This window comes from Schistocerca piceifrons, chromosome X (assembly GCF_021461385.2).
Source record: "Schistocerca piceifrons isolate TAMUIC-IGC-003096 chromosome X, iqSchPice1.1, whole genome shotgun sequence".
Lineage (NCBI taxonomy): Eukaryota > Metazoa > Arthropoda > Insecta > Orthoptera > Acrididae > Schistocerca > Schistocerca piceifrons.
The window spans coordinates 142979375-142993494 of record NC_060149.1 but is presented as its reverse complement, the minus strand read 5'-3'; the positions used below and the strand labels follow the sequence as shown (position 1 = coordinate 142993494).

Sequence of the window (14120 nt, the reverse complement as noted above, 5' to 3'; positions counted from 1 at the left end):
CAGCGAGGTCATCGGTCTCATTGGATTAGGCAAAGAAGGGGAAGGAAGTCGACCGTGCCCTTTCAAAGGAACCATCCCGGCATTTACCTGGAGTGATTTAGGGAAATCACGGAAAACCTAAATCAGGATGGCCGGACGCGGGATTGAACCGTCGTCCCCCCGAATGCGAGTCCAGTGTCTAACCACTACGCCACCTCGCTCGGTCTAATAGGATTTAAAGGAAGTAAATTCCAAGTAAGGTCATTAATTATGTTGCAATCAATTAATTGTTGAAGATAAAGATGCACTGGTGGTGGAGAGAGAATTATCAGAAACAATGTGTATTAATTAAACAATAGCTTAACAATCTGAAAATACTGGGACGTCCTGATTTATATAAGACATTTTGTTTTTCTGTTGATACTTTGGGATATGGTCTGAGGTTTAAAGAGTCTTACGAACAAGATGAGAAACACCGTATCACAGTGGCTTTAGGCAGTAGAATGCAGAGTCAATTTGAACAAAACTCCTCAACTACAGAGAAAGAAACTTCAGCTGTCATTTGGTGGGTAAAAAATTTAAGTTTTTATTCTGTGGATGAAATGTTATGATGTATTCAGATTGCCATGCTTTAAAATTTTTGATAACTATTAAGTAACTGCATAGTAGACTAGCACTTTTCCTAAAGGAATACGATCTGGAATTAAAATAAATAAAAGTGGAGGAAAATAAAGTAACAGATGCTCTATCTCGAGTGCCTTTAGGTGTGTAGACAGAAGCGAATTAAATAAAAATGGCACGGGAGTTTATGGTTTATAAGGTTAACAGCTTGGAATATTGGAGAGAGTTACAAGTGTAGATGAAAATCATAGTAACAGAGTAAGCGAATGGCTATTGGTTAAACAAAGTAAGGAATAGATTGTTGGTAAAGAATGATAACAATTATTGGAGGACCTTTTGGATTTGTTGCAAGGGGTTCTTTTTAATATAACTCTAGGCTTTTTTACAGGTGCAGAGTTTGTGCAACTAAATCATATGCACCAAAACTGGTAAGGTATATTAATCATCTTTATGGGAATTTTGGGATAAAGAATTGTATAGTACATACTGAAAATTTTATTTGTGTGATTGGATAAATCCGATTGTCAGGAAGGAATTATCTACATGTAAGAGGGGCCTACGAACCAAACACCGAAATTTAAAATTTAAAATTTAAACTTACATCATAACGCCATAACATCTAATAGGATTTTGTGACCCTAGACATTTTCGGACTGTTTCCTCGAGGAACAGGTGGTGTTATGTGCATAGTGATTATATTTGGAATTGTGGTCAAAATTCGTCAATATTTTTCTTGTCAAAGTGGCGACTAGTAAGCCAAGACTATTTTCTGAATGAAGAAAAAACTGTGTGATTGATTTTGGACAATGGGTTGTAGTTTATATTGTCCAGCTTTAAAGACCTTTTAGTGGCATGGAAGATACAGCATCTGTTGACAGCTAGGTTTCACACTCAAGCCAGTCCTGCTAAGAGGGTAACCCAAGGATAGGGACATTTTGGAAAAACGTATTGTTACACTAAAGATATAAATGGTACATGTATCTAGGAAAGTTGAAAGAATTTCAAATGATCTCCTGTAAGATGGCATTGGGATTTCTCCCAGGGAGACTACTGAAGGAAAAATAATAAGACATACATTCTTAGGCAAGACTCATCATCCTGTACAGGATGATGGATGGGAAGGCGAAATACTAAAACTGGTGGAAACAAATATTAGGGACAAGTCATATAAGTAATCGGAAAGGAACGTACCATACCCTTTTACGCTGATGTTAAAGAAGATAAATTCTAACAGGGAAATAGGCAACTATCACATACTAAACTCTAAAAGATGTATAATGACATACACTAGGTTCAGTCCTATCCACAAAAGGAAATCAAAATGAACTAAAACCCAATAAAACGGGAACTTCAGTCGTTTCAGATGAGCAAGAAAAAGTAAAGGAAAAATTTGTCACTGAAAAGTATACTAAAGACTGAAACCAGAGGTTAGGTTTTGAGAGTAAAAGTAAGAAGCAAAAGACAGCTATGTTTGAGATGGAAGGGAGGAGGCTATGAGCCTACCAGAAGCAGCAAACTGTAGTGTGGTTCGGTGGGTACATCCACAGGGTTGCTAGGTGTGTTTGTCAAAGCCACAGGCACACGATGATAAAATAGAGTGTCCTAGTGGTTAAGTAGAAATACTATTTGTTTGTTTGTGAAATGTATGTACACTGATTAGAAATTCAGTTATGTTGTCATTTTTGTTGGAAGCTTATGTTAAATGATTTCACCTGTGGTTATGACCTACCTATAAGGGATTGTGAACCAACGTTATGGGTTAGCCGTTACATATATCTATCCTGTATGTAGATACTGCAGGAAATAAAACCTATGACGAAACTAATGTGGTAATATTTGAAACTGGAGGAAGTGGAGATGAATCCTTCTGAGATGAAGGTTGCAGTATGGAGACTACATTGAAGGGACTGATGAAGTTAGAACATTACATTTGTTATAAGGAAGCTGCGTGGAGCCCTATTGAAAAAAAAATTACTTTTTAATGATTTAATCTAGATTTGTTTAATTTTGGTTGAGATTATTTCTATTAGATAGAAAATGTAAAAGGTTATTTGGGAAGTAAGCGCGTAAGAATGCAGTACCCTACGCCTCGTAAGAGGAAACGTTTGAATGATACTAGTAAGGATATGCTCATACTAAGTGTTTGTATGAGTTTGTTCGATAATAAAAATATTTTCATATTACTCGGTAATTTCTATAAAATGTCTACATGTCTCGCTGCTTTATATCACAGTTGAAGAAAATATAACATACAAAGTTATGTTTAAGAGTAAACGTAAATAAATGGTAGCTGATTAGTAATAAGGATGTGCAAGGAGTCGGCTTTGTAACGTGCCAACATTTTTGTGGCGTGCGGTGTTCCTGGGTGCATTGCGTATCCTCTTACGACGAGCGGTGAAAACACGTAATTCACCCAGGAACACTGTCGAACATGATCGTTTTGGGGTGTGGGTACTATGATGTGGGGAGGTATTAAGTTGTATGGGCATACTGACCTCCAAATCTTTGAACACGGTACACTCACTGGTCAATGTTAGTGTGACACTGTATTCCTTTCGCAGGCGTGGAATGAAATTTAATGTAAAAAGTAGCGAGCTCCTGGTTACAACTAGATAGAAAGATAGATCAACTAGCGGAATAAGAATTGCAGTTGAGAAATTGAAGAAGGTGGAAAGTGTCAAGTACGAGGGTAATCCCAAAGTAAGGTCTCCTATTTTTTATAACTACATAGACCTGTTTATTTCTACAATGGTTTACATCAGCTTACAGCTTGAACATTTGGCTATTTTTCGACATAATCACCATTTCTGATATGTATTTTTGTAGACGCTGTGGCAGTTTTTGTATGCCCATGCCATACCAGCTCGCCGCCATGTTGTTTTTGGACTCAATTGTCACGGGTGACGAAACCTGGGCGTATTACATTATACCTGAGACCAAGCAACAATCACGCCAGTGGCGGCATCCTTCTTCGTCAAAGCCGCCGAAATTCAAACAAACACAGTCTGCCGGTAAAGTCATGACAACCGTGTTTTGGGATCGGAAAAGGGTATTGTTGGTCGACTTTATGCCCACTGGGACCACAATTAACGCTGACAAGTACTGCGAGACCCTGAAAAAAACTCAAACGTGAAATTCAGAACCGGAGAAGAGGAATGTTGAGCAAAGGTGTACACATTTTCCATGGCAACACTGGCCCACACATCGCTCGGCAAACCGTGCTCTCCTGCAACAGTTTCAGTGGAACAAAATCACTCACCCACCTTATAGTTCTGACTTGGTGCCCAGTGATTATCACCTGTTCCCTAGGTTAAAAGAACATTTGGCCAGGAAACGATTCAGCTCCGACTACGAGGTGAAAGAAGAGGTTCATAACTTTCTGAACAGCATGGCGGCGAGCTGGTATGACATGGGCATACAAAAATGCATCGACGTAAATGGTGATTATGTCGAAAAATAACTAAATGTTCAAGCTGTAAACTGATGTAAACCATTGTAGAAATAAACAGGTCTATGTACATATAAAAAAATAGGAGACCTTACTTTTGAGATTACCCTCGTACTTGGGAAATGTGATAGAGGATAATGGAAGAAATGAGAAAGAGCTCAGTGACATGGCAAGTAGGCACAAGCATTTCTGGGAAGCGTTAGGAGCCTGGTTTAGAACAAAGCCGACCCACAAAAAAGCAAAGGAGTGATCTATAGAAGTTACTACACCCCATTACTGACATATACATCTGAAACATGGATAATGAAAGAAAGAAATGTAAGCAGATTATAGGCATGTGAAATGAAATTCCTCAGAAGAAGGATAGGAGTAACAAGGAAAGATAGATGACGAACGAAAGGGTAAGCGAAATAATGAAAGAGAGGTCCTTGCAGAGTAGGATAGGAGCATCAAGGCAATGATCGTATGGGCATTAAAAGAGAATGGAAAACAAGAGGATTTCCGAGAAGATACATGAAACGGAGATGCGAAGGAAACGACGAAGAGGAAGAGCAAGGGATAAAAGGCTGAAAGGTGTGGAGGTGTGTGTTGAAAAAAGAGGCGAGGACTGTTGCTGAGTGGCGGAGGGGAAAACTGGACTAAATGGTGAGGCTTATGTTACTACAGATCCAGCCTGGGGCTAGGAACTGTTCAAGATGATGATGAGATGATGATGATGATGATATTCATTTCCTGGTGCATCTTTTCAAGGGTATATTCGCCCTAACTTAATTGTTATGGATGACAATGCGCGACTGCATCGTACAGCGCAGGTGGTGGAGCTCTTGAAACAAGAGGATATTTGGCGAATGGACTGCCCTGCCCATTCCTCCGCCTTAAATCCCATCCATTACGTGTGTGATGCGTTAGGGAGACTTACTGCAGCACGTCCATAAGCACCAATGACCATCCAGCAGTTGTCAACTGGAGGAATGTAACGTCCTCTAACAAGAAATCCTTACTAGTCTTGCAGCCAGCATGCTGCAGACGATGCAATGCCGCCCGTGGCGATCACACACCCCATTAAGAACCCGCATTTTGTAATGTCCAGGTGGCTATCATGAATCTACATCTACATCTACATAGATACTCCGCAAGCCACCGTACAGCGCTTGGCGGAGGGTACAGTGTACACTTACTAATCATTTCCCTTCCCGTTCCACTTGCAAATACTACGATGGAAAACGCCTGTCTGTATGTCTCCGCATGAGCCCTGCTTTCTTGTAGCCAGCCCGCGTGGCCGAGGGGCTCTAGGCGCTCGGTCCGGAACCGCGCGACTGCTACGGTCGCGGGTTCGAATCCTGCCTCGGGCATGGATGTGTGTGATGTCCTTAGGTTAGTTAGGTTTAAGTAGTTCTAAGTCTAGGGGACTGATGCCCTCAGATGTTAAGTCCCATAGTGCTCAGAGCCATTTGGACTTTTATTTTTTTTTTTTTTTTTTTTTTTTTTTGCTTTCTTGTATCTTATCTCGGATGTCATTACGCGAAGTGTATGGTGGCGAAAATGGAACCGTTAGGTAGTCAGCTTCAAATGCCGGTTCTCTAAATTTTCTCCGTAGTGCTCCTCGAAAAGAACGTCGCCTTACCTCCAAGCATACCCATTTGAGTTCCCGATGCATCTCCGTCACACTTACATGTTGTTGGAACCCACCAGTAACAAATCTAGCATCCCGCCTCTGAATCGTTTCGCCGCGCGGACTGGCCGCACGGTTTGAGGTGTCATGTCACAGATTGCGCGGCCCCTCTCGCCGGAGGTTCGAGTCCTCCGTCGGGCATGGGTGTGTGTGTTATTCTTAGCATAAGTTAGTTTAAGTAGCCTGTAAGTCTAGGGACCGGTGACCTCAACATTTTGAATTGTTTCGATGTGTTCCTTTAATCCGACCTGGTACGGATCCCAATCAGCCGAGCGGTACTGCAGCAGTGTGCTGTCTCGTTCAAAGATGAACCACACTTTTCTAAAATTCCTCCAATAAACCGAAGTCGACTATCCGCTTCCCCTACCACAGTGCTCACATGCCCATTCAAATGGTTCAAATGGCTCTGAGCACTATGGGACTTAACATCTGTGGTCATCAGTCCCCCAGAACTTAGAACTACTTAAACCTAACCAACCTAAGGACATCACACACATCCATGCCCGAGGCAGGATTCGAACCTGCGACCGTAGCAGTCGCGCGGTTCCGGACTGAGCGCCTAGAACCGCTAGACTACCGCGGCCGGCATGCCCATTCCATTTCATATCACTCTGTAATGTTACCCCAGATATTTAAACGACGTGATTTTGTCAAGCAGGACACTACTAATGCTGCATCCGAACATTAAGGGTTTGTTTTTTCTACTCATCCGCATTAACTTACATTTTTCCGAATTTAAAGCTAGCTGCCATCCATCACACCAACTAGAAGTTGTTATCTCCTATCCTCCTACAGACATTCAACTTCGACACCTTACCGTACGCCGGTCGGGGTAGCCGAGCGGTTCTAGGCGCTACAGTCTGGAACCGCGCGACCGGTACGGTCGCAGGTTCGAATCTTGCCTCGAGCATGGATGTGTGTGATGTCTTTAGGTTAGTTAGGTTTAAGTTGTTCTAAGTTCTGGGGGACTGATGACCACAGAAGTTAAGTCCCATAGTGCTCAGAGCCATTTGAACTTTACCATACACCCAAACAATCGCAGACGGCTCCCCACCCCATCCTCCTGATAATTTATGTCCATAACGCTGGACATGCGTTGGCTTCAGTGTAATTAATGTCTTTGAATACAAGTGTCATTTATGATTGTCTCATTGCGTATTTCTTTCAGCTAGCTCCTGCGCTATACTGTAGCAATTCTTCCTATAAACGGCCCAAATTTCATCGAGTTGTATTACTTGACAGTGACACGTCATACGAAAGTTACTTTCGTTCTTAAGTTTTTCACACCAGTGCAGTTGGAATGAACTGATATATTCGGTTAACGGCTCTGTTGAGGAGAAATCTTCAGTTGTAATTTTGAAAGTAATTCCGTGTTATGCCATTAGAAAACTATAATCATTTCTGTCGATGCTAAAAGCGTTTTAATTTGGAAGGTTCCATCGATTCTCGGTGGCAGTACTGTAGGATGAATTAAATATGCTCTTTGTAGACACAAACCGGTAAGAAAAGGTCGTAACAGTGAGACACTGGATTACATAAGACAGTAATGCTGTTTTCTCCACAGACATCCCGAGTTAGATTCATCACAATTTTACTAAAAAGCACATAATCATAGCCGATACCTTCTTCTCGTGTTGTCAGTACAACAATGAAGTTATCACTGCTATTATTACTATCACCATCTCTTCGTTGTGTACAATTTGGACCGCATGAAGCCTTGTGTTTGGCAGTGGATTTTGTTTTCTTTATTGTTTCAATACTAATATTCCCTTGACAAAGATGTCATGTCGATCTTTAAAATATCGCTGTCGACGTTAAATTCCCTTCCGTCTATACATCAAGTTCCAAGATGCAAAAATCGCGCATTCCCATTTTTTAAAGAGGAAGGGGGCGTGGTTTATTAGCTGCCTTTAACTCTGATTATGAATTTTATACCTTTGTGTTTACAATTTAGATGCTTTCATCTTACTTGTATCTGACTTTCTCATTGTTCAGTTTTAGCTTCAGAATGTCGCTATGCTTCAATTATATTACGATATATAAAGTTCGTCACCCAGAATTCGAGATTACGTCTCTTAGGTTAAAGAACACTGTTCCTCCTACAATTGATTTTTGTGTCTTCCATCTGCTAATCGTATCTTGTGGATTGCAGTAACTTTTGTTATTATGTATTCTACGAGGTTTCCAAGTTTAGAAGATTATTATTCTGTTTCTGATTCTCCTTGTAGCATTTATAACGTATTTGTATTTTGTTAAACGAATAGGTTGCTATTTATTAATTCGTTAATAAACTTTTCAGCTTTTCTGTATCTTAACAGCGGAAACACTAATTGCAAATGTGAACGTCTTTGTTTTGTTGTTCTCACTTTACTACAGATCTCAATCATCCTTCGCCGACCTCGGTGGCCGTGAGGTTCTAGGCACTACAGTCTGGAAGCGCGGGTCCGCTACGGTCGCAAGTTCGAATCCTGCCTCGGGCATGGATGTGTGTGATGTCCTTAGGTTAGTTAGGTTTAAGTAGTTCTAAGTTCTAGGGGACTGATGACCTCAGAAGTTAAGTCCCATAGTGCTCAGAGCCATTTTCATCCTTCGTTATATCTTGAATATTTGTCAATACAAAAAATTGATCAACTGTTTCCTGTTTCACTCTCTTCTTAAGATGTTTTTCTACTTCATCTACATCTACATACATCCTCCGAAAGCCACCGTACGGTGCCTGGCAGAGTACCCTTCCTTCTTTCCCCTTCTATCACTGGAATTCGTACATGTAGTTCTTAAAAAAACAAATTACGTATGAAGTTATGGGAGAAACAGTTAGGTTCCCAATGTTTCTATACTAAAGTACGTCTAGTAGCTTTAGAGTTGCATCTTATGTGGCATGGCAGCCTACTCTTACAAGTATCTTATATTTCCTCATTTCCGAGTAAGTCAGTTCTAGTCCCCAAAATCTTTCTTGAGCACAGCAAATTATCCCAACACTGCAGTATACGCAGGAGACCGGTAAGCGCAACAGTGGCAGACAATGAAGAATGGACTAGTAGATGGGCAGGGAGTTGGGCGGGTCCAGGGTTCGTTCCCCACTCTGTGACACCTGGAAACCAGTTGCCCGGACCCGGACCGGTTCTATATATCAAACGCCGGCCCCTGCGCTCTAATACTGAATTAATCCCCGACAAAAATCCGTGACTAACGCACCGCTCTGGCCGCGCGCCACCGCATCATTCAAAAGATTTCGGGAAAATTCCAAAGCCATTGTCTCGCCTCGCTGCAGCGAGAAGAAAGCCACCAACATTTTATCAGCTTCGCTTAATTAATTGCAATCTGTACTCTCGAATTTTATTATACCCTGCCTCCAAAGAAAAGGCTCTTGACTCTACAAATCTAAACATACACATAAATGGATTTTTCTCGAACACCACAGGAGGAGGCGAACACGCAACTGCACTTTCGCGGCATACACAGTTATATGACTTCAGGAAATCGACGGCAACCATCTTATATACTGACGTGGAGAGGCTGGATGTCTGAAACAGGCAGGTGGATAGTCCATTTTTATCTTGGGCCAAGAGTGCTTCCCAAAACAACTTCACTAACAATTTCCATAATTGTCATTCCACGATGTATTACTTATTTTTTTCAGTCCCGCTTCCCTGAGCAATTATCGATACTATCTCTTGCTGTCATTTACAATCTTCTGCAGAATTATACAATGCCGGTTAACTTTTTACACATTCTTTTCTCTTAATTTACAAAGAGAGAGGGATACAGAGAAGTTGTTATAAATAAATGTAATGTACGCTTTGCTGCCGCAGCGATAAATTAAGTGCGAAACTAAAAGCCAAAAACGTATTCCGTTTACACTTAGATGACTATTTACATTTAGCAGTGAAGCGCCTTTCACAAAGAAGCAACATTTCTTATCTCTTTCCACCCCAATCCTACACGATCTTGCAGGTTCGGCTTTTATTTTTTTCTGCCGATCTGGGTATCTTTCCTTGCTTCCAATCGATGTTTGCAATGATTGTACACTTTCTGCTCTGCTTGTTTTTCTCGACTGTGCTGCCACCCGGTGTCAGGAGATCGCGGCACATGTATTGGATTCTTCCTAGACGAAAGTAACAAGTCGTCTACAGACCAGTAGCTCATAATCACATTAAATTGAGTTGTTTCGCCAATCTGCTTAGTATAGATGATTGGAAACTAGTATATAATGTAAAAGCAACAATTTTTAGTACTCTCACGTCTATGTATCTAATTTTGCGTCAATTTCACACTATCACGTTTGTGCCAGTTGTATGTTTAGTGCATAGCTTCAGCCTTGAATGAGTACGTATGTGTGCTCACTGGTTTTGTACATTTTTGTGGAAAAAATTTGATACACAATAGCTTTGTTATATGCAGGTCTAACAGAACACCAGGTTCGTTCTGTTACAGGATTCCGATTCGAGTGACATTTTGCCATTGTTTACCACACTTGTAGATTTTCGCTTGCCAAGTACTGGCACTGTAAAGAGACCACTGCCGTAATAGCAGTAGTAGTAGCTTTTCTCATCCGTAGGGTTCTTTTACAAGGACATCGGCTATGTCTTGTTATTAAAATTTAAGAACAAAAAAAAATAAAGTAATTCACATCTGCACACTTAAAGGTCTAGTACGACAAGGATGGCTGTGGCCATACATCCCGGCATTAGTCTGAAACAATTTAAAGAACCTACGGAAAACCTAAATAGGGTGGGTGAATGAAGACTGGACCCTCCACCCTCCCGAATACAAGGCCACTCTGTTTAAAACAGTGCTACTTCAATCGGTTTACTCCTAGTATTCAATACTGTTTAGTAAATAAATTATTTAATAACGAAAAATGCTAATGATACACTGTTCACTAATTTCTCACTTCCAGTCACTGCACGCATTACACACATTCTACACACAATCTTTCATAACACTAAACACACTATCAGCTGATGTCAGAACCATTCTGTGCTTCGTGACTTCCATTCACTAGCCTGAAAAACTGATTCAGCATGCCTCTATAACGAGTGAGATATTGTGCTTTTTCCAAAGCTGTTTCACAGAGGAAGACTGCACTGTAGTTCCTTCTCTAGATTGTCGCACAGATGACAAAATGGTAGATATCGAAATAGACGACAGAGGGATAGAGAAACAATTAAAATCGCTCAAAAGAGGAAAGGCCGCTGGACCTGATGGGATACCAGTTCGATTTTACACAGAGTACGCGAAGGAACTTGCCCCCTTTCTTGCAGCGGTGTACCGGAGGTCTCTAGAAGAGCGTAGCGTTCCAAAGGATTGGAAAAGGGCACAGGCCATCCCCGTTTTCAAGATGGGACCTCGAACAGATGTGCAGAACTATAGACCTATATCACTAACGTCGATGAGTTGTAGAATTTTGGAACACGTATTATGTTCGAGTATAATGACTTTTCTGGAGACAAGAAATCTACTCTGTAGGAATCAGAATGAGTTTCGAAAAAGACGGTCGTGTGAAACCCAGCTCGCGCTATTCGTCCACGACACTCAGAGGGCCATAGACACGGGTTCACAGGTAGATGCCGTGTTTCTTGACTTCCGCAAGGCGTTCGATACAGTTTCCCACAGTCGTTTAATGAACAAAGTAAGAGCATATGGACTATCAGACCAATTGTGTGATTGGATTGAAGAGTTCCTAGATAACAGAACGCAGCATCTCATTCTCAATGGAGAGAAGTCTTCCGAAGTAAGAGTGATTTCAGGTGTGCCGCAGGGGAGTGTCATAGGACCGTTGCTATTCACAATATACATAAATGACCTTGTGGATGACATCGGAAGTTCACTGAGGCTTTTTGCAGATGATGCTGTGGTGTATCGAGAGGTTGTAACAATGGAAAATTGTACTGAAATGCAGGAGGATCTGCAGCGAATTGACGCATGGAGCAGGGAATGGCAATTGAATCTCAATGTAGACAAGTGTAATGTGTTGCGAGTACATAGAAAGATAGATCCTTTATCATTTAGCTACGAAATAGCAGGTCAGCAACTGGAAGCAGTTAATTCCATAAATTATCTGGGAGTACGCATTAGGAGTGATTTAAAATGGAATGATCATATAAAGTTGATCGTCGGTAAAGCATATGCCAGACTGAGATTCATTGGAAGAATCCTAAGGAAATGCAATCAGAAAACAAAGGATGTAGGTTACAGTACGCTTGTTCGCCCACTGCTTGAATACTGCTCAGCAGTGTGGGATTCGTACCAGATAGGGTTGATAGAAGAGAGAGAGATAAGGTCCAACGGAGAGCAGCGCGCTTCGTTACAGGATCATTAAGTAATCGCGAAAACGTTACGGAGATGATAGATAAACTCCAGTGGAAGACTCTGCAGGAGAGACGCTCAGTAGCTCGGTACGGGCTTTTGTTGAAGTTTCGAGAACATACCTTCACCGAGGAGTCAAGCAGTTTATTGCTCCCTCCTACGTATATCTCGCCAGGAGACCATGAGGATAAAATCAGAGAGATTAGAGCCCACACAGAAGCATACCGACAATCCTTCTTTCCACGAACAATACGAGACTGGAATAGAAGGGAGAACCGATAGAGGCACTCAGGGTACCCTCCGCCACACACCGTCAGGTGGCTTGCGGAGTATGGATGTAGATGTAGATGTAGATGTAGATGTAGAAGGATTAGATGTTAGTACTAGGTTATTTTGTAGAGTTCTGGGAAAAAGCAATCTGCATACAAATGAGACTGCTTACAAAATGCTCGTGCGTCCCATCTTCTAATATTATTCAAATGTGTATGATCACAGCAAACAGGACTAAAAGGGGAACTGAACGTGCACTACCTGCCACAAAAAGTAAAGAAGGGGAGGAGAAAACGAAATGAAACTTCACGGGTTGAGAGGATATGTGATGTTATTCCAGCGATCGCACAATTGAATGAAATTTTCAAAGAATTTGGCAGTATAAGCCCACTTATTAGTATGCCATTGCAGCCCCTCTGGCTTGGAAACATGAACTGATTCTATATGAAGATGGTATCTGTTCTTTCGGACAGTTGAAAATGTGTGCCCCGACCGCGACTCGAACACGGGATCTCCTGCTTATATGGCAGACGCTCTATCCATCTGAACCACCGAGGGCACAGAGAATAGTACGACTGCAGGGATTTATCCCTTGCACGTTTCCCGTGTGACACATCCCCAACTTAATGTCAATGGCACACATTTTCAACTGTCCCCGTAGATGTATATCAACGCCTGTCGACAGCTTGAGGTCTTGATTTAATTATCATTTCATTCTAAGAGAGCTGCATGGCCACCGATGGTATCTGTTCTTTCGGACATGTCCGAAAGAACAGATACCATCTTCATATAGTTAAGGATAACCAGCCATCGACCTTCTTCTTCTGTGCTGGATGCACACGCATTGCCCGAACTCTTGCGGGACTTGGTAAGATTGTCTGTCGCGAGTAATGAGTGTAATGGGCAGGGGCACTACGAATGTAGTGTGTGGACATAAAGTTTGGACTGTGAGTCTAACGGGGAGCGTGCAAGGGATAAATCCCTCCCGTCACACTATCCTCTGTGCCCTCGGTGGCTCAGATGGATAGAGCGTCTGCCATGTAAGCAGGAGATCCCGGGTTCGAGTCCCGGTCGGGGCACACATTTTCAAGTGTCCCCGTTGATGTATATCAGCGCCTGTCGACAACTTAAGGTCTTGATTTAATTATCATGAACTGATTCGGTTGGGAACGGTATCATAGGGCCATTGTATCGTCTCCTGTGGCGAGCTGTCTCAAAACTAATGTAATTGCTCCTTGGTATCCTTGATAATGGGATGGGGTTGACGTCCGAACTGGTCCCACACTGGGACAGATCTGGGGATTGTGATGATCACGGGCGCAACATCACTCACGCAGTTTATAGAGACACATGCCATGAGTGAACGAGCATTGTCCTGTTGAAAAATGACGCCACAATACTGTCGTATGAGAGGTAGCACGTGAGAAAGCAAGATGTCCGTAACCTATTGTTGTGCCGTTAGGGTTCCCCAATCTCTTAGGGTTCCCCAATCACTGATAGCTGTGATCTGAAGTCATAACCGATGATCCCCACACCACGACGCCAGGAGTAATATCACTGAGTCTCTAGAAAACATTAGAAGAATTGGACTTCTCCCCAGGTCAGCGACATATTTGCCGACGTTGGCCACCCGGGGTTGTGCAGCACTGGGATTCTACTTCCCCGAACACAATGCGACGCCATTCATCAGCAGTCCTGCTCACGGACCTCTCCAGAATCAGCCGACCAACTGAGCTGGATTACACAGAATGTTACAGGGGGTTAATTGCTTGTTCCTGGATGGCACGAGCAAATGTGAAGGGTTTACTATGTCCTTGGTGC

General features: G+C 42.1%; 1 non-coding gene across 1 annotated transcript; it reads left to right on the top strand.

Annotated features, from left to right (window-relative positions):
* Nucleotides 1–13303: 13303 nt before the first annotated feature.
* Nucleotides 13304–13378, top strand: Trnat-ugu. Its single transcript has one exon. It is a non-coding gene; the product is annotated as a tRNA-Thr (tRNA).
* The last annotated feature ends 742 nt before the right edge of the window (nucleotides 13379–14120 follow it).